This window comes from Carcharhinus amblyrhynchos, chromosome 7, assembly GCF_965287045.1.
Source record: "Carcharhinus amblyrhynchos chromosome 7, sCarAmb.v2.hapA, whole genome shotgun sequence".
NCBI classification, from domain to species: Eukaryota; Metazoa; Chordata; class Chondrichthyes; order Carcharhiniformes; family Carcharhinidae; genus Carcharhinus; species Carcharhinus amblyrhynchos.
This window is the reverse complement of record NC_137330.1, coordinates 994939-1013906: the sequence shown is the minus strand read 5'-3', so window position 1 is coordinate 1013906 and position 18968 is coordinate 994939. Positions and strand designations below refer to the sequence as shown.

Here is an 18968-nt window from a genome sequence, read left to right as displayed (position 1 = left end):
GACTCTCCATATGTTCAAGGCTAGATTAGAGAGGCTTCTGATTGACAAGAGGGCCAAGGGTCATTGGGGGGAGGGGTCAGACGGGAGGGGGGAGCTGAGACCACAATCTGCCATGATCTTACCAAATGGCACAGAAGGGCCCGATGGGCTGAATGGCCTATTGTCATGATCTCATGTTCTTAGCTACACTTTTAACCTCATTCAAGGTACCAGTACTACTTGAAGGGTTTGTTGAAGGTGAAACGGGATCATTGGCAGCAATACTTGGGGCATGGGGTATCTCTCCCTCCCTTACACCCTGACCATCCCTATCTCTGCAAGCTCCTCTAACCCCTTAGCCCCAGCTCCATGTAATGCAGTGGATGAAGAATGTAGGGGTTACATTTGTAGTTCCAACTACAGTTGGAAAACCCATCCAGTTCACTAATGTCCCTTTAGGGAAGGAAATCTGCCGTCCTTACCCGGTCAGGCCTACATGTGACTCCCGAACCACAGAAACCACCAATTGAGACACTGTTCAAGGGGCAATTAGGGATGGGCAATAAATGCTGGCCCAGCCAGTGACATCCATGTCCCAGAGAAGAATAAATTTAGGGAAGCGAATGTGGAACCATTATTCAAAATGCGAAGTCTGGAGAAAAAAGGGAGTGACAGGTCAGTGAGTCTAATATCAGAGGTAGGGGAAATTATTGGAAAAACATTGCTGAGGGAGAGAATTCCCAAGGACAGGCAAGGATTATCAAGGATAGTCAGCATGGCTTTGTCAAAGGAAGGTCATGTCTTACAAGTTTGTCGAGACATTTCGAGGAGGTGACGAGGGGTGCAGATGAGGGTGGTGTGGTGGATGCAGTCTACATGGACTTCAGAAAGGGTTTTGACATGGTCGTGCATGGGAGACCGGACAAGGAATTCAGAGTTCATGGATCCAGGGCAATTTGTCAAATTGGATCCAAAATTGGCTTAGTGGCAGGAAGCAGAGGGTGAAGGTTGAAGGTTGGTTTTGTGACGGGAAACCTTTGTCCAGTGGTGAAATGGAGGAATTATAGAATACCTACACTGCAGAAAGGGGTCATTCGCCCCATCGGATCTGCATCAAACACAATCCCACCCAAACCCCATTCCCCCAACCCTTCATTGTTACTCTCCTAATTCCCCCTGACAATTTAGCATGGCCAATCCACCAAACCCACACATCTTTGGGCTGTGGGAGGAAACTGGAGCATCCGGAGGAAACCCATGCAGACACAGGGGGAGAGTGCAGACTCCGCACAGACAGAGGCTGGATTTGAACCTGATCCCTGGCGCTGTGAGGCAGGGGAGGGGGAGAAGAAGGGAGAGGGGGGGGAGAAGAAGGGAGGGGGGGAGGAGGGGGAAGGGAGGGGGGAGGAGGGGGAAGGGAGGGGGGGAGGAGGGGGGAGGAGGGGGAAGGGAGGGGGGGAGGAGGGGGAAGGGATGGGGGGACGGGGAGAGAGGGGGAGGGGATGCGGGGACGGGGGAGAGAGGGGGAGGGGATGGGGGGACGGGGGAGAGAGGGGGAGGGGATGGGGGGAGAGAGGGGGAGGGGATGGGGGGACGGGGGAGAGAGGGGGAGGGGATGGGGGGACGGGGGAGAGGATGGGGGGACGGGGGAGAGGATGGGGGGACGGGGGAGAGAGGGGGAGGGGATGCGGGGATGGGGGCAGAGAGGGGGAGGGAGGGGGGAGGGAGGGGGGAGAGAGGGGGAGGGAGGGGGGAGAGAGGGGGAGGGACGGGAGAGAGGGGGAGGGGATGCGGGGATGGGGGCAGAGAGGGGGAGGGAGGGGGGAGAGAGGGGGAGGGAGGGGGGAGAGAGGGGGGAGAGAGGGGGAGGGACGGGAGAGAGGGGGAGGGGATGCGGGGATGGGGGCAGAGAGGGGGAGGGAGGGGGGAGAGAGGGGGAGTGAGGGGGAGGGGAGAGAGGGGAAGGGGGGAGGGGAGGAGGGGAGGGGACAGGGGGAGACAGGGTGAGGGAGGGGAGTGAGGGGGAGACAGGGGGAGGAAGGTTGAGGGGGAAGGGGGGGGGGGTGAGGGGCCGGATGTTGAAGGGCCGGAAGTGAAGAGCAGGTTCCGGTTTGTTCGGGAGGAGATTCTCAAACAGGACAGAATCAAGATGGGGAAATATTCAGTCTCGCTCTTTGTTTCACTGACCAAGATAGCTCTGGTCTCCGGTACGGAGGATTGCAGAACGTTTCTATTTTGTTTCATCTCTTTACCGCGGCCTCCCCCCCGCCGGGCCTCTCCCCCCCCTCCCGGGCCTTCTCCCCCCCCCGGGCCTCTCCCCCCCCTCCCGGGCCTTCTCCCCCCCCCGGGCCTCCGCTCCCCCCGGGCCTCTTCCCCCCCCCCGGGCCACTCCCCCCGGGCCTCCCCCCTCCCTGTGTCCCGGTCCGGGTCCGGGTCTGATCCCGGTCCCTCTCTCCATCGCCCATTCCTTCCCATTCTCCGGCCAGTGCGGGAATTCCTTCCCCTCAGGCCCGGGCCCACCCTCCAGCAGACCGGGCAGTGACCCGTCCCGGTCCGGGAGGCCCATCGGGAACCTCCCCAAAACCACAACAGGCCGGATTCAACCGGATAGAACCGGTTCCACTGCTCCATCCGAGAGGGTTCACACACCGGGAGTGGAACAGGAGACCAGAAACTAACATCACCTTCCGGTCTGTAACTCACTCCCGGGTATCTGTTATTCTGTATACAAACCACCCTGAACCCCTCGATTAGATTCCAGTCTGTAACTCACTCCCGGGTATCTGTTATTCTGTATACAAACCACCCTGAACCCCTCGATTAGATTCCAGACTGTAACTCACTCCCGGGTATCTGTTATTCTATATATAAACCACCCCGAACCCCTCGATTAGATTCCAGTCTGTAACTCACTCCCGGGTATCTGTTATTCTATATACAAACCACCCTGAACCCCTCGATTAGATTCCAGACTGTAACTCACTCCCGGGTATCTGTTATTCTGTATACAAACCACCCTGAACCCCTCGATTAGATTCCAGTCTGTAACTCACTCCCGGGTATCTGTTATTCTATATATAAACCACCCCGAACCCCTCGATTAGATTCCAGTCTGTAACTCACTCCCGGGTATCTGTTATTCTATATATAAACCACCCTGAACCCCTCGATTAGATTCCAGTCTGTAACTCACTCCCGGGTATCTGTTATTCTATATATAAACCACCCCGAATCCCTCGATTAGATTCCAGTCTGTAACTCACTCCCGGGTATCTGTTATTCTATAGATAAACCACCCCGGACCCCTCGATTAGATTCCAGTCTGTGACTCACTCCCGGGTATCTGTTATTCTATATACAAACAACCCCAAACCCCTCGATTAGATTCCAGTCTGTAACTCACTCCCGGGTATCTGTTATTCTATATATAAACCACCCTGAACCCCTCGATTAGATTCCAGTCTGTAACTCACTCCCGGGTATCTGTTATTCTATATATAAACCACCCCGAACCCCTCGATTAGATTCCAGTCTGTAATTCACTCCCGGATATCTGTTATTCTGTATATAAACCACCCCGAACTCCTCGATTAGATTCCAGTCTGTAACTCACTCCCGGGTATCTGTTATTCTATATATAAACCACCCCGAACCCCTCGATTAGATTCCAGTCTGTAACTCACTCCCGGGTATCTGTTATTCTATATATAAACCACCCCGAACTCCTCGATTAGATTCCAGTCTGTAACTCACTCCCGGGTATCTGTTATTCTATATATAAACCACCCCGAACTCCTCGATTAGATTCCAGTCTGTAACTCACTCCCGGGTATCTGTTATTCTGTATATAAACCACCCCGAACCCCTCGATTAGATTCCAGTCTGTAACTCACTCCCGGGTATCTGTTATTCTGTATATAAACAACCCCAAACCCCTCGATTAGATTCCAGTCTGTAACTCACTCCCGGGTATCTGTTATTCTATATATAAACCACCCCGAACCCCTCGATTAGATTCCAGTCTGTAACTCACTCCCGGGTATCTGTTATTCTATAGATAAACCACCCCGAACCCCTCGATTAGATTCCAGTCTGTAACTCACTCCCGGGTATCTGTTATTCTATATATAAACCATCCCGAACCCCTCGATTAGATTCCAGTCTGTAACTCACTCCCAGGTATCTGTTATTCTATATATAAACCACCCCGAACCCCTCGATTAAATTCCAGTCTGTAACTCACTCCCGGGTATCTGTTATTCTATATATAAACCATCCCGAACCCCTCGATTAGATTCCAGTCTGTAACTCACTCCCGGGTATCTGTTATTCTATATATAAACCACCCCGAACCCCTCGATTAGATTCCAGTCTGTAACTCACTCCCGGGTATCTGTTATTCTATATATAAACCACCCCGAACCCCTCGATTAGATTCCAGTCTGTAACTCACTCCCGGGGAGCTGTTATTCTATATATAAACCACCCCGAAACCCTCGATTAGATTCCAGTCTGTAACTCACTCCTGGGTATCTGTTATTTTATATATAAACCATCCCGAACCCCTCGATTAGATTCCAGTCTGTAACTCACTCCCGGGTATCTGTTATTCTATATATAAACCATCCCGAACCCCTCGATTAGATTCCAGTCTGTAACTCACTCCCGGGTATCTGTTATTCTGTATATAAACTATCCCGAACCCCTCGATTAGATTCCAGTCTGTAACTCACTCCCGGGTATCTGTTATTCTATATATAAACCACCCCGAACCCCTCGATTAGATTCCAGTCTGTAACTCACTCCCGGGTATCTGTTATTCTATATATAAACCACCCCCCAAACCCCTCGATTAGATTCCAGTCTGTAACTCACTCCTGGGTATCTGTTATTCTATATATAAACCACCCCCCAAACCCCTCGATTAGATTCCAGTCTGTAACTCACTCCTGGGTATCTGTTATTCTATATATAAACCACCCCCCGAACCCCTCGATTAGATTCCAGTCTGTAACTCACTCCCGGGTATCTGTTATTCTATATATAAACCACCCCCCAAACCCCTCGATTAGATTCCAGTCTGTAACTCACTCCTGGGTATCTGTTATTCTATATATAAACCACCCCCCGAACCCCTCGATTAGATTCCAGTCTGTAACTCACTCCCGGGTATCTGTTATTCTGTATATAAACCAGTCTGAACCCCTCGATTAGATTCCAGTCTGTAACTTACTCCCGGGTATCTGTTATTCTGTATATAAACCAGTCTGAACCCCTCGATTAGATTCCAGTCTGTAACTCACTCCCAGGTATCTGTTATTCTATATATAAACCACCCCGAACCCCTGGATTAGATTCCAGTCTGTAACTCACTCCCGGGTATCTGTTATTCTATATATAAACCACCCCGAACCCCTCGATTAGATTCCAGTCTGTAACTCACTCCCGGGTATCTGTTATTCTATATATAAACCACCCCGAACCCCTCGATTAGATTCCAGTCTGTAACTCACTCCCAGGTATCTGTTATTCTATATATAAACCATCCCGAACCCCTCGATTAGATTCCAGTCTGTAACTCATTCTCGGGTATCTGTTATTCTATATATAAACCACCCCGAACCCCTCGATTAGATTCCAGTCTGTAACTCACTCCCGGGTATCTGTTATTCTATATATAAACCACCCCGAACTCCTCGATTAGATTCCAGTCTGTAACTCACTCCCGGGTATCTGTTATTCTGTATATAAACCACCCCGAACCCCTCGATTAGATTCCAGTCTGTAACTCACTCCCGGGTATCTGATATTCGATATTCGATATCTGATATTCGAATGGGATGGATAGGATAGAGGTGGAAAGACTCTTCCCGCTCAAAAAAGACAGTAGGACTAGGGGCACAGCCTCAAGATAAAGGGGGGGCGGTTCGGAACGGAGTTGAGGAGGAACTTCTTCACTCAAAGGGTGGTGAATCTCTGGAATTCTCTGCCCGTTGAAGTGGTGGAGGCTGCCTCGCTAAATATTTTTAAGAAGCGGGTTGATGGGTTTTTGATAAGAGAGGGGATTAAGGGTTATGGGGAGAGGGCGGGAAAGTGGAACTGAGCCACGACGGATCAGCCATGATCTTATTGAATGGCGGGGCAGGCTCGAAGGGCCAGATGGCCTACTCCTGCTCCTATTTCTTATGTTCTTATGTTCTTATGATATATAAACCACCCCGAACCCCTCGATTAGATTCCAGTCTGTAACTCACTCCCGGGTATCTGTTATTCTATATATAAACCACCCCGAACCCCTCGATTAGATTCCAGTCTGTAACTCACTCCCGGGTATCTGTTATTCTATATATAAACCACCCCGAACCCCTCGATTAGATTCCAGTCTGTAACTCACTCCCGGGTATCTGTTATTCTATATATAAACCACCCCGAACCCCTCGATTAGATTCCAGTCTGTAACTCACTCCCGGGTATCTGTTATTCTATATATAAACCACCCCGAACCCCTCGATTAGATTCCAGTCTGTAACTCACTCCCGGGTATCTGTTATTCTATATATAAACCATCCCGAACCCCTCGATTAGATTCCAGTCTGTAACTCACTCCCGGGTATCTGTTATTCTATATATAAACCACCCCGAACCCCTCGATTAGATTCCAGTCTGTAACTCACTCCCGGGTATCTGTTATTCTATATATAAACCATCCCGAACCCCTCGATTAGATTCCAGTCTGTAACTCACTCCCGGGTATCTGTTATTCTATATATAAACCACCCCGAACCCCTCGATTAGATTCCAGTCTGTAACTCACTCCCAGGTATCTGTTATTCTATATATAAACCACCCCGAACCCCTCGATTAGATTCCAGTCTGTAACTCACTCCCGGGTATCTGTTATTCTATATATAAACCATCCCGAACCCCTCGATTAGATTCCAGTCTGTAACTCACTCCCGGGTATCTGTTATTCTATATATAAACCACCCCGAACCCCTCGATTAGATTCCAGTCTGTAACTTACTCCCGGGTATCTGTTATTCTATATATAAACCACCCCCCAAACCCCTCGATTAGATTCCAGTCTGTAACTCACTCCCGGGTATCTGTTATTCTATATATAAACCACCCCCCAAACCCCTCGATTAGATTCCAGTCTGTAACTCACTCCCGGGTATCTGTTATTTTATATATAAACCACCCCGAACCCCTCGATTAGATTCCAGTCTGTAACTCACTCCCGGGTATCTGTTATTCTATATACAAACCACCCCGAACCCCTCGATTAGATTCCAGTCTGTAACTCACTCCCGGGTATCTGTTATTCTATATATAAACCACCCCGAACCCCTCGATTAGATTCCAGTCTGTAACTCACTCCCGGGTATCTGTTATTCTATATATAAACCAGCCCGAACCCCTTGATTAGATTCCAGTCTGTAACTCACTCCCGGGTATCTGTTATTCTATATACAAACCACCCCGAACCCCTCGATTAGATTCCAGTCTGTAACTCACTCCCGGGTATCTGTTATTCTATATATAAACCATCCCGAACCCCTCGATTAGATTCCAGTCTGTAACTCACTCCCGGGTATCTGTTATTCTATATATAAACCACCCCGAACCCCTCGATTAGATTCCAGTCTGTAACTCACTCCCGGGTATCTGTTATTCTATATATAAACCACCCCGAACCCCTCGATTAGATTCCAGTCTGTAACTCACTCCCGGGTATCTGTTATTCTATATATAAACCACCCTGAACCCCTCGATTAGATTCCAGTCTGTAACTCACTCCCGGGTATCTGTTATTCTATATATAAACTACCCTGAACCCCTCGATTAGATTCCGGTCTGTCACTCACTCCCGGGTATCTGTTATTCTATATATAAACCACCCCGAAACCCTCGATTAGATTCCGGTCTGTAACTCACTCCCGGGTATCTGTTATTCTATATATAAACCACCCCGAACCCCTCGATTAGATTCCAGTCTGTAACTCACTCCCGGGTATCTGTTATTCTATATACAAACCACCCCGAACCCCTCGATTAGATTCCAGTCTGTAACTCACTCCCGGGTATCTGTTATTCTATATATAAATCACCCCGAACCCCTCGATTAGATTCCAGTCTGTAACTTACTCCCGGGTATCTGTTATTCTATATATAAACCACCCCCCAAACCCCTCGATTAGATTCCAGTCTGTAACTCACTCCCGGGTATCTGTTATTCTGTATATAAACAACCCCAAACTCCTCGATTAGATTCCAGTCTGTAACTCACTCCCGGGTATCTGTTATTCTATATATAAACCACCCCGAACCCCTCGATTAGATTCCAGTCTATAACTCACTCCCGGGTATCTGTTACTCTATATATAAACCACCCCGAACCCCTCGATTAGATTCCAGTTTATAACTCGCTCCCGGGTATCTGTTATTCTGTATATAAACCACCCCGAACCCGTCGATTAGATTCCAGTCTGTAACTCACTCCCGGGTATCTGTTATTCTGTATATAAACCACCCCGAACCCCTCGATTAGATTCCAGTCTGTAATTCACTCCCGGGTATCTGTTATTCTATATATAAACCACCCCGAACCCCTCGATTAGATTCCAGTCTGTAACTCACTCCCAGGTATCTGTTATTCTATATATAAACCACCCCGAACCCCTCGATTAGATTCCAGTCTGTAACTCACTCCCGGGTATCTGTTATTCTATATATAAACCACCCCGAACCCCTCGATTAGATTCCAGTCTGTAACTCACTCACGGGTATCTGTTATTCTATATATAAACCACCCCCCAAACCCCTCGATTAGATTCCAGTCTGTAATTCACTCCCGGGTATCTGTTATTCTATATATAAACCACCCCCCAAACCCCTCGATTAGATTCCAGTCTGCAACTCACTCCCGGGTATCTGTTATTCTATATATAAACCCCCCCCAAAACCCCTCGATTAGATTCCAGTCTGTAACTCACTCCCGGGTATCTGTTATTCTATATATAAACCACCCCGAACCCCTCGATTAGATTCCAGTCTGTAATTCACTCCCGGGTATCTGTCATTCTATATATAAACCACCCCGAACCCCTCGATTAGATTCCAGTCTGTAACTCACTCACGGGTATCTGTTATTCTATATATAAACCACCCCGAACCCCTCGATTAGATTCCAGTCTGTAACTCACTCCCGGGTATCTGTTATTCTATATATAAACCACCCCGAACCCCTCGATTAGATTCCAGTCTGTAACTCACTCCCGGGTATCTGTTATTCTATATATAAACCACCCCGAACCCCTCGATTAGATTCCAGTCTGTAACTCACTCCCGGGTATCTGTTATTCTGTATATAAACCACCCCGAACCCCTCGATTAGATTCCAGTCTGTAACTCACTCCCGGGTATCTGTTATTCTATATATAAACCACCCCGAACCCCTCGATTAGATTCCAGTCTGTAACTCACTCCCGGGTAACTGTTATTTTATATATAAACCACCCTGAACCCCTCGATTAGATTCCAGTCTGTAACTCACTCCCGGGTAACTGTTATTTTATATATAAACCACCCCGAACCCCTCGATTAGATTCCAGTCTGTAACTCACTCCCGGGTATCTGTTATTCTATATATAAACCACCCCGAACCCCTCGATTAGATTCCAGTCTGTAATTCACTCCCGGGTATCTGTCATTCTATATATAAACCACCCCGAACCCCTCGATTAGATTCCAGTCTGTAACTCACTCCCGGGTATCTGTTATTCTATATATAAACCACCCCGAACCCCTCGATTAGATTCCAGTCTGTAACTCACTCCCGGGTATCTGTTATTCTATATATAAACCACCCCGAACCCCTCGATTAGATTCCGGTCTGTAACTCACTCCCGGGTATCTGTTATTCTGTATATAAACCACCCCGAACCCCTTGATTAGATTCCGGTCTGTAACTCACTCCCGGGTATCTGTTATTCTGTATATAAACCACCCCGAACCCCTCGATTAGATTCCGGTCTGTAACTCACTCCCGGGTATCTGTTATTCTGTATATAAACCACCCTGAACCCCTCGATTAGATTCCAGTCTGTAACTCACTCCCGGGTATCTGTTATTCTATATATAAACCACCCCGAACCCCTCGATTAGATTCCAGTCTGTAACTCACTCCCGGGTATCTGTTATTCTATATATAAACCACCCCGAACCCCTCGATTAGATTCCAGTCTGTAACTCACTCCCAGGTATCTGTTATTCTATATATAAACCACCCCGAACCCCTCGATTAGATTCCAGTCTGTAACTCACTCCCGGGTATCTGATATTCGATATATAAACCACCCCGAATCCCTCGATTAGATTCCAGTCTGTAACTCACTCCCGGGTATCTGATATTCGACATATAAACCACCCCGAATCCCTCGATTAGATTCCAGTCTGTAACTCACTCCCGGGTATCTGATATTTGATATATAAACCACCCCGAACCCCTCGATTAGTTTCCAGTCTGTAACTCACTCCCGGGTATCTGTTATTCTATATATAAACCACCCCGAACCCCTCGATTAGATTCCAGTCTGTAACTCACTCCCGGGTATCTGTTATTCTGTATATAAACCACCCCGAACCCCTCGATTAGATTCCAGTCTGTAACTCACTCCCGGGTATCTGATATTCGATATTCGATATCTGATATTCGAATGGGATGGATAGGATAGAGGTGGAAAGACTCTTCCCGCTCAAAAAAGACAGTAGGACTAGGGGGCACAGCCTCAAGATAAAGGGGGGGCGGTTCGGAACGGAGTTGAGGAGGAACTTCTTCACTCAAAGGGTGGTGAATCTCTGGAATTCTCTGCCCGTTGAAGTGGTGGAGGCTGCCTCGCTAAATATTTTTAAGAAGCGGGTTGATGGGTTTTTGATAAGAGAGGGGATTAAGGGTTATGGGGAGAGGGCGGGAAAGTGGAACTGAGCCACGACAGATCAGCCATGATCTTATTGAATGGCGGGGCAGGCTCGAAGGGCCAGATGGCCTACTCCTGCTCCTATTTCTTATGTTCTTATGTTCTTATGATATATAAACCACCCCGAACCCCTCGATTAGATTCCAGTCTGTAACTCACTCCCGGGTATCTGTTATTCTATATATAAACCACCCCGAACCCCTCGATTAGATTCCAGTCTGTAACTCACTCCCGGGTATCTGTTATTCTATATATAAACCACCCCGAACCCCTCGATTAGATTCCAGTCTGTAACTCACTCCCGGGTATCTGTTATTCTATATATAAACCACCCCGAACCCCTCGATTAGATTCCAGTCTGTAACTCACTCCCGGGTATCTGTTATTCTATATATAAACCACCCCGAACCCCTCGATTAGATTCCAGTCTGTAACTCACTCCCGGGTATCTGTTATTCTATATATAAACCATCCCGAACCCCTCGATTAGATTCCAGTCTGTAACTCACTCCCGGGTATCTGTTATTCTATATATAAACCACCCCGAACCCCTCGATTAGATTCCAGTCTGTAACTCACTCCCGGGTATCTGTTATTCTATATATAAACCATCCCGAACCCCTCGATTAGATTCCAGTCTGTAACTCACTCCCGGGTATCTGTTATTCTATATATAAACCACCCCGAACCCCTCGATTAGATTCCAGTCTGTAACTCACTCCCAGGTATCTGTTATTCTATATATAAACCACCCCGAACCCCTCGATTAGATTCCAGTCTGTAACTCACTCCCGGGTATCTGTTATTCTATATATAAACCATCCCGAACCCCTCGATTAGATTCCAGTCTGTAACTCACTCCCGGGTATCTGTTATTCTATATATAAACCACCCCGAACCCCTCGATTAGATTCCAGTCTGTAACTTACTCCCGGGTATCTGTTATTCTATATATAAACCACCCCCCAAACCCCTCGATTAGATTCCAGTCTGTAACTCACTCCCGGGTATCTGTTATTCTATATATAAACCACCCCCCAAACCCCTCGATTAGATTCCAGTCTGTAACTCACTCCCGGGTATCTGTTATTTTATATATAAACCACCCCGAACCCCTCGATTAGATTCCAGTCTGTAACTCACTCCCGGGTATCTGTTATTCTATATACAAACCACCCCAAACCCCTCGATTAGATTCCAGTCTGTAACTCACTCCCGGGTATCTGTTATTCTATATATAAACCACCCCGAACCCCTCGATTAGATTCCAGTCTGTAACTCACTCCCGGGTATCTGTTATTCTATATATAAACCAGCCCGAACCCCTCGATTAGATTCCAGTCTGTAACTCACTCCCGGGTATCTGTTATTCTATATACAAACCACCCCGAACCCCTCGATTAGATTCCAGTCTGTAACTCACTCCCGGGTATCTGTTATTCTATATATAAACCATCCCGAACCCCTCGATTAGATTCCAGTCTGTAACTCACTCCCGGGTATCTGTTATTCTATATATAAACCACCCCGAACCCCTCGATTAGATTCCAGTCTTAACTCACTCCCGGGTATCTGTTATTCTATATATAAACCACCCCGAACCCCTCGATTAGATTCCAGTCTGTAACTCACTCCCGGGTATCTGTTATTCTATATATAAACCACCCTGAACCCCTCGATTAGATTCCAGTCTGTAACTCACTCCCGGGTATCTGTTATTCTATATATAAACTACCCCTGAACCCCTCGATTAGATTCCAGTCTGTAACTCACTCCCGGGTATCTGTTATTCTATATATAAACCACCCCGAACCCCTCGATTAGATTCCAGTCTATAACTCACTCCCCGGGTATCTGTTACTCTATATATAAACCACCCCGAACCCCTCGATTAGATTCCAGTCTATAAACTCGCTCCCGGGTATCTGTTATTCTGTATATAAAACCACCCCGAACCCGTCGATTAGATTCCAGTCTGTAACTCACTCCCGGGTATCTGTTATTCTGTATATAAACCACCCCGAACCCCTCGATTAGATTCCAGTCTGTAATTCACTCCCGGGTATCTGTTATTCTATATATAAACCACCCCGAACCCCTCGATTAGATTCCAGTCTGTAACTCACTCCCAGGTATCTGTTATTCTATATATAAACCACCCCGAACCCCTCGATTAGATTCCAGTCTGTAACTCACTCCCGGGTATCTGTTATTCTATATATAAACCACCCCCGAACCCCTCGATTAGATTCCAGTCTGTAACTCACTCACGGGTATCTGTTATTCTATATATAAAACCACCCCCAAACCCCTCGATTAGATTCCAGTCTGTAATTCACTCCCAGGTATCTGTTATTCTATATATAAAACCACCCCCCAAACCCCTCGATTAGATTCCAGTCTGCAACTCACTCCCGGGTATCTGTTATTCTATATATAAACCACCCCGAACCCCTCGATTAGATTCCAGTCTGTAATTCACTCCCGGGTATCTGTTATTCTATATATAAACCCCCCCCCAAAACCCCTCGATTAGATTCCAGTCTGTAACACACTCCCGGGTATCTGTTATTCTATATATAAACCCCCCCCCCCCCCAAACCCCTCGATTAGATTCCAGTCTGTAACTCACTCCCAGGTATCTGTTATTCTATATATAAACCCCCCCCCCCAAACCCCTCGATTAGATTCCAGTCTGTAACTCACTCCCGGGTATCTGTTATTCTATATATAAACCATCCCCGAACCCCTCGATTAGATTCCAGTCTGTAACTCACTCCCGGGTATCTGTTATTCTATATATAAATCAACGTTTCGTGTGTTTATTCATTGATAAATCATTTTAAATTTATTGAGAGTTTGATTAGAATCCCTTTTTTCAGGTATAATAGTGAAGGATGAAGTGTATCATTGTGACGGAGAAGATAATACAATTAAATTACCACTTGAAAACTGTAAATATTTGAACTCTCACACAATGTAAGTAACTAAATCTAGTCTGAAACTAAATTGATTAAATTATCAAATCAGTGCATTTAAAAAAGGGTTTGAGGGTGGGGGATTGAGGGAGACGGGGAGAGGATATGGATTGAGGGAGGCTGGAGAGGGTGGGTGTTTGAGGAGATGGGGATGGGGGCTGAGGGAGGCGGGGAGAGGGCGGGGGACTGAGGGAGGCGGTAGTTGAAGGGTTTATTTCAGTTTGATGGAAACGTGTTCCTCTTGTTGATGCTGTGATTGTTATTTGAGATTCTCTGTCTGTGTTCCAGACTAAGGTGATTTTTTCTGAAGCCGAAGGGTTCATTTCACCAATCCTTAGTCATCCAGCTAATGATGATTTTCTCGTTAAAGGATGTCCTGAGATTGTTTGTGTCTGTCACACTGTAAGTGCCTCTGCGTCCGTCTGGCCCTCTGCCTCCCTCCCTCGCGGCTCTCTCCCTCGCTCCCTCGCGGCCCTCTGCGTTGCTCTCTCTCTCTCTCTCTCTCTCTCTCTCTCTCTCTCCCCCCCCCCCCCGACTCTTTAATTTGTTTACAAGATGAAATTATTAATAAAATGATTTTTTTTAATCTCCTACCTCACCTGCACCGTTCCCTCAAGTACAATGGGGATGAGATACGGATCACTTATACCGGTAAGTCTCCATTTTCATTCGCTCATTTCAACCCTACATTATTAACCCCTACCCCTCCCACCACTTCAGTCCAAAAGACATGCTGGTTAGGTGCATTGGCCACGCTAAATCATCGCTCAGTCTATCCAAACAGGCACCAAAGTGTGGGCAATTTCACAGTAACTTCATTGCAGTGTTAATGTAAGCTGACTTGTGACTCTAATAATTAAACTTGAAAAATGCACTGCCTGTCCCTCAGCTCCTCTCAGCCTGGGGTTAGTCTTGTTTGAGGCAGACGGGCTGAAGGGCCTGTCCTGTTGATGATGTGTGTTTTGGGGTCTGTCTGATGGGATTACGAATCGCTTTCAATCACTCTCTCTCTCTCTCTCTCTTTCTAGGGTCAAAAATGAACATAACCCCTCCCAGGGGCAGGGAGCACAGCAGGAATAACACAATCCGGACACTGATAATTGGTAAAAGTTGTTTCACCACCAGCTAGAACCTTCCTTCTCTCACATCCTATCCCTCCCCCTGCTCCACAACCCCTCTAACTCTCTCTCTCTCTCTCCATTCCACTTCTCCTCCCCTCGCTCCCCGTGCCCCTCGCTCCCCGTGCCCCTCGCCTGTCCCTCTATCTGTCCCTACCCTCCTCCCATTCCTCTGCATATCTATACTTCCTGCCTCTTTCCTTTCTCACTCCCTTTGTTGCTATCTCTTTCAATCTCTGCCTCGATCCCTGCTCCGCCCTCATTCTTCCTCCATCCTTCCCTCTGATTGCATTTTGCTACCTCTCCTTTCCCACTCTCCCTCGCTCTCCTTCCACCCCTCCCTCCGTCTGCACTCTGTTCCTTCATTCCCTCTGTCTCTCTCTCTCTCCTCCCCCTCTGTCGACGCTCCCCTCTCTCTCTCATTTTCTCTCTCATTCATTCTACCTCTCCCTCTGTCTCTGTTTCCCTCCTTTTTTCCATTGCTCTGTTTACACTTCTCTCCCTATCCCTTTCTTGTCCATTCTTCCCTTGGACTATCTTCCCTCCCTCTCTCCCTCCCTCAAAAATTTGAAGTGCTGAATTTGTGGGAAAATTGGTGTAAATCACAGTTATTTCTTCAGAGGGAGCTCACACTTGAATCTCCCATACTCTCTGCAATGCGGAGGTCACATCTGTAAATATTAAAAGCTCGGGTGGGGCGGGGCCTATTCACACCACAGTCTTGCAGCTCTGCACATGCGCAGTGGCCCCAAACTGTCAGCCTGCAGTGTGCTGGCCCAGTCTGCGACCCTCGCACTGCCAGCACCCACCACAGCCCAGTCACGGCTCCCATGACCATTCCCGAGCCAGCCCCTCTTCCTCCCCCACCCCCAATCTCAGCCCTCCCCACCCCCATCCAGCTGTGACGCTTCCCTCTGCCCCCACCAAGACTGCCCCGATCGCTGGCCTCCCTCCAGCCCTGATCGGATCCCAATGCAGAGTGGCAGCAGGACCCCCACCGAATGCCCCTTAGGCCCTGTTCCTTTGGTTCTGTTCCCACCAAGCACTGTCCCCTAGGCTCCACCCCAATAGGCACCGTCCCCTTGGCACTGTCCGATTCCTGATCTGGGCAGTGCCAGGGCACACAGGTTGGCACTGCCAGAGTGCCCATTGCCATGGGTACCACACCCACCGCCCAACCCCCTGGGGGCCCCGATTGCCCCCCCTTCCACTCCAGTGGAGTCTCCTGCTAGTTCCCCAAAAGTGGGGAGCTGCTCTGAATGCCACGGGGTGGGAGGTGCTATGGGGCCTGGAGAATTCAGTCCCAGGCCTGGTGATTTCAATAACATTGAAAATACCTGGTGTTCCCACCAGTTTCCGGCATGATCCCGTTCGTGCCAGTGGGAGTGCACAAATCCCGTAAATCGGCACATGCACGCAACTCCCAATCAAACCTGCCAAAAAATGAGTGGGTCAGAATGGGAGAATCACCCCTCCTGTCTTTTCCTCCCTCCCTCTATCGCTCCTTCTGCACAGAACCTTCATCCCCTCCATCTCTCTGGCTGTCCCTCTCTCTCTCTCTCTCTCTCTCCATCTCCTGGGTCTATTAGTTTCCTGGTGGAGGGAGGGTGTTGGAATCAGGAGAGAATATTTGCTGATTTTGTATTTCTTATTTTTAGGACTGTGCTGTACATTGCTAATAGTTACAGGCATAATTATCTTTTCCTGGTGGTGCTACCAGAGGTGAGGTACCCAGTTTCACTGATTCTCCTCCCCTTCAAATAACACCATGGCTTCTTGGTCCCTCCCCTCCCTATCTCTGTAACCCCCTCCAGCCCTTACAATTCTCAATCTCCTGTTCAAATCACTTGTCCGTTCCCTCCCTCCCTATCTCTGTAACCCCCTACAATCTTCCGAGATCCCTGCGTTCCTGTGATTCCAGCCTCTCGAGCATTTCCCAATTCTCATTGCTCTGCTATTGGTGGCCGTGCCTTCAGCTGCCTGGGGGGGTCCTGAACTCTGGAATTCCCTCCCCTAAACCTCTCAACATCTCACTCTCTTATCTTTCCCCTATTGCTCTCTTTATTTGTGTGTGTCTCTCTCTCTCTATATCTCTCTCTTTCTTGCTGTGTGTGTGTCTCTCTCTCTCTTGCTCTCTCTCCCCCTCTCTGCCTGCCTGCCTCTCTCCCCCTCTCTGCCTGCCTGCTTGTCTCCGCTCCCCCCCCCGGCTCTGCCTGTCTTCCTTCCCCCGCCCCCCCCCCCCCCCTGCTCTGCCTGTCTCCCCCCTTGTGCTGATGTGTAATTTGTGCTTTCCTTTTCAGAAGTGGGGACATCAACGTGTACCAACCCAGGAAGAGAGCCGTAGAGCTAGTTTTGAATAAGGTGAGATCGGCGCTGCCTTTGGGTCAGAAGCAAATGATTCTATTGAGATAAAACATTAGTGCGAGGACAGAGTGGTCCCAGGTATGTTTCTCTGTCACCCTCATGGCAGGGGGGAGGAGGAGTGGGGATCCTCTCGGTGTCCGCCCTGTCTCCATTTTTAAACATCAAGTATTCCATATGCTTTAACTTTACCTCATAGTCTGCAGTGTGAGACCTTGCCAAAAGACTTCTGAAAGCCTAAATTATCCACAGCCATTGGTTCTCCTCGGTCAACTGGTTATATCCTCAAAACATTCCAATAGATTCCTCAAGCGTGATTTCCCTTTTGTAAAACTGTGCTGATTTGGGCCAATCCACCTAACCTACACATCTTTGGACTGTCGGTGGGGGGGTAAACCAGAGCATCTGGAGAAACCCATGCAGACACAGGGAGAACATGCAAACTCCACACAGACAGTGACCCAAACCAAGAATCGAACCTGGGTCCCTGGCGTTGTGAGGCAGCAGTGCTAACCACTATGCCACCATGCCGTAATGTTCCTCCCTGGCTACACCGATCAGAATGGACTTGCCAATCAATCAGCATCCTCTTCCTCTGCAGTATTAATTGTTGCTGTCTTTGAAATTCGCAATTCTTGCATCTGACCTGATGAGTCTGAGATGAAAAAGTTCTGATGTGGAGATGCTGGCATTGGACTGGGGTAAACACAGTAAGACATCTGACAACACCAGGTTTTTGTCCAACCGATTTATTTGATAGTAAACTCACAAGCTTTTGAGATTTCCCTCTTCGTCAGGTGAATGGAGAGTTCTGGCCTCAGACAGAGCATATTAAAGCACAGACAGTTTAGAGATTACTGATTAGAATGCGAATCCTTACACCTAACCTGCTGTTCAAGACCTGAAGTGGCCGACAATGTGTGTGGAAGGAGCACGGATCACAGGTTAAAAGAGATGTGTATTGTCTCCAGACAGTACAGTAAGTGAGGTTTTCCCAACACAGGCAAGTCATGGGGGTTACAGATCGTGTGACATGAACCCAAGATCCCTGTTGAGACCGTCCTCATGTGTGCGGAACTTCCACTCACATTGTCAGCCACTTTAGGACTTGAACAGCAGGTTAGGTGTAAAGATTCGCATTCTAATCAGTAATCTGTAAACTGTCTGTGCTTTATATGCTCTGTCTGAGGCCAGAACTCTCCATTCACCTGATGAAGAGGGAAACCTCGAAAGCTAGTGAGTTTACTATCAAATAAATCGGTTGGACTTAAACCTGGTGTTGTCAGACTTCTTACTATGAAAAGTTCGGCAGCATCTTTCTTTCCCAACGAATGAGCAAATTGATTTCTCTTTATATTTTGCTTTTCAGATTTCATCTTGTGCTGGGACACTGAATAAATTCTTTCCAAGTTTCTTCTGAAAAAAAATTCTCTTTCCCTTGGCAAGTTGGACACCGTCCCCTCGCTTTCCGATCTCTGTCTGCCAGTGATGAATAAAGCTGCATTCCACTGAGCTGGTCGACAACTGTAACCCTGCTCCCCAGATGCAGTAGC

At 47.9% G+C, this 18968-nt stretch overlaps 1 long non-coding RNA gene across 2 annotated transcripts; it reads left to right on the top strand.

Moving 5' to 3' along the window:
* The first annotated feature begins 2091 nt into the window (after positions 1 to 2091).
* On the top strand, positions 2092 to 16805 carry LOC145345363 (uncharacterized). Of its 2 annotated transcripts, XR_013887048.1 has the most exons (6): positions 2092 to 2186; positions 13841 to 13937; positions 14225 to 14338; positions 14554 to 14587; positions 14965 to 15039; positions 16713 to 16805. It is a non-coding gene; the product is annotated as an uncharacterized LOC145345363 (long non-coding RNA). The 2 variants fall into 2 exon arrangements; XR_013887049.1 differs by lacking the exon at positions 13841 to 13937 and having other exon boundaries at positions 16713 to 16803.
* Positions 16806 to 18968: the final 2163 nt, after the last annotated feature.